Source organism: Sinocyclocheilus rhinocerous, unplaced genomic scaffold (genome assembly GCF_001515625.1).
Source record: "Sinocyclocheilus rhinocerous isolate Xijiao unplaced genomic scaffold, SAMN03320098_v1.1 scaffold2696, whole genome shotgun sequence".
Taxonomy (NCBI): Eukaryota; Metazoa; Chordata; class Actinopteri; order Cypriniformes; family Cyprinidae; genus Sinocyclocheilus; species Sinocyclocheilus rhinocerous.
In genome coordinates this window covers 85,939-88,287 of record NW_015639582.1, presented here as the reverse complement: position 1 = coordinate 88,287, position 2,349 = coordinate 85,939, and the positions used below count along the sequence as shown (strand labels likewise).

General features: G+C 35.0%; 1 long non-coding RNA gene across 1 annotated transcript in view; it reads left to right on the top strand.

Annotated features, from left to right (window-relative positions):
- Positions 1-6: 6 nt before the first annotated feature.
- The window catches only part of LOC107751530 (uncharacterized), a 13,029-nt gene continuing 10,686 nt past the window's right edge, over positions 7-2,349 (top strand). The window contains exon 1 of the long non-coding RNA XR_001641263.1: positions 7-161. This is a non-coding gene — a long non-coding RNA (uncharacterized LOC107751530). The remainder of the gene's footprint in view (positions 162-2,349) is intronic.

The window sequence follows — 2,349 nt, the reverse complement described above, 5'->3', positions numbered from 1 at the left end:
TTTTTTTTTTTTAGTTAGTTGTAATTCTTGGCTGAATATCTCTAGCAGGTTTTAAAAGCCCTTTAAAATTAAATATGAACACAGTTTGGATTAAATAAAAGTACAGTCAAATTTTATCTCCTGTATAGACTTTACTGTACAGTGACTTAATGTTTTCTAACGTGAGTTAGATCTAGTAACATCTTACAGTGAGTGAACAATATATTTTTAAAACATTCATTAATGTTTGTGAATGTTATTTAATACAAACACTTGATCATTCATGTTTGTTCATTGTGCATTAAATAATTTTAACAGATTGAACTTTGAAATTAACCCTAAGAAGAATAATTGCCATATAACTATTGTTTATTGTTAGGTCATGTTATCTAACAAATAAAATCTTATTGTAAAGTGTTTTTAATACAACAGTTTCCATCTATTTGATATACACTTCATTTTTGTAATCTTATCTAAATTTATTATAAAAGCTGATGTTTGTTATTTACTGAAAAGTTATATTTTAGCTGTTGTCAGTGATCTAATGTTGCATTTGGTCAGACGCAGCCCATTGCTTTACTTAAGTATATTATAGTTTCTTTTTACAGCTGCAGGCTGAGGAAGATCCTGAAACACACCAGCAAACCCTAAAACAGACAACCGTTTACAGTTGTTTTTCAGTAGCAGCAGAAATATGACAAAAACTTTTGGGTGAAACTTGTTTACTTTTTTTCATACTTTTATTACTTGTGGAAAAACTTGAAACAATTTTTAATAAGTATAAAGAATGGCATTGATTTTTGTACATTTTATTTTTGTTTGACTTTATTAATAAAAATAATGTGTTTTTTAATTAGCATGTTTTTGTGTTTTGCTTTGGTACCGAGAGCAGTGGATTTTCACTGGTATTGGTACCGAATACAGAAATTTTGGTACCGTGACAACCCTAATCAGAACATGACACATGAACAAGAGGACCACTGGCAAAATCACATGACTAGAGAGGAACCATGACAATGACAAAATTGCAAAATAAAAGACATGAACAATGAACATGAAACAAAACCCACATTACACCCCTCAAATTTTGTTTGAATAGACTTGTCACCATAACGCTTTCATGGTCTAACACCTAACTAGAGGATAGTCCACTGTCTTCCATATTAACAGAGTGATAAAGAACAACCCGTATGTAAAATCTTTGGAGTGACTCCTGAGTTCTGATATGACAGTTGAGAGTGAGGTCGCATTGCAAAACATCAGGGCCTGTATTTATCAAGCTTCTCAAAGTGCCATTTTAGTCTTAAGTGCTGACTGAATTCATGAAATTTACTCCTACTTTCAAACTTATATAAAAGCAAGTTATCAAATTTCTTAAAGCTAAGAATCTCTCTTACTCTCCCAGTTATTTAAGACAGCTCGAGAGGTCTCTCAATTGGTTAGGAGTTGCCAGCAGGGGCTTGTGATGGCACTGAGGAGACAGAGACGTGCGCGAATCTTTCAGGAGAGGAAGAATGTTTTTGAAATGTTTGACGACGAGCAGTTAATAAAACAGTTACATTTCCTGAGTTATTCAAAAAGAAACAAGCAAAGCATATTTACATTACCAAAGAACATCATAACTGACTTCAGTCTAGCGTGAGTATTATATGCTCTTTAAAAACATTCCCATTATAATCAGTGAAGCTACCTACACCATATGATGAATAAATCTCTTACCCCTTATTTACACTGCACATGTCTGCGGTGCGTTACGGCTCCGACACGGCCACTCTTGTCAGTGCTTGTTTTTATACCAGCCGCTGTGGCACGTTTCTGAAGCGTCCCATTAGCGGCTCTCCGTGCTACATTAAGATAGGTGCCTTATCTATTTATGATGGATAATAATAATAATAATAATAATAACAATAAAAATTATTGTCTTGCTATCATCAAAGGCATCAGCAACAGGCGATATCTCTTGACTATCGTCGATACACAACTTTATATATATTAGGGGTTGCACCGACTAATCGACTAGTCGACTTCAATGCTCTGCCATGACGCTTTAAGCTTGATGTCGACTAGTCGCTGGTCCTATAGAGGGCGCAACAGGATAAGAAATCTTTGAAGGACTTCCACATTTACGCTCCGTTTACAAACAGTTAAAATGACAAATAAATGCATACTCCAGGGCTTAAAGTTCTCCGGCACCGTGCCGGATCTCCAGCGTGCAGTGTTTGGCTGCGGAAAAAAATAATCCTACATTAAAAAAAACTTGTTGATATCACTTTCGAGTCCATGAGTTCGCCTACCAATGGTATGAGAGGAGCACAGCTTTCACTCTCAACCAAACTAACATTACTAGCCAATCAGATTATTTTGCTCTTA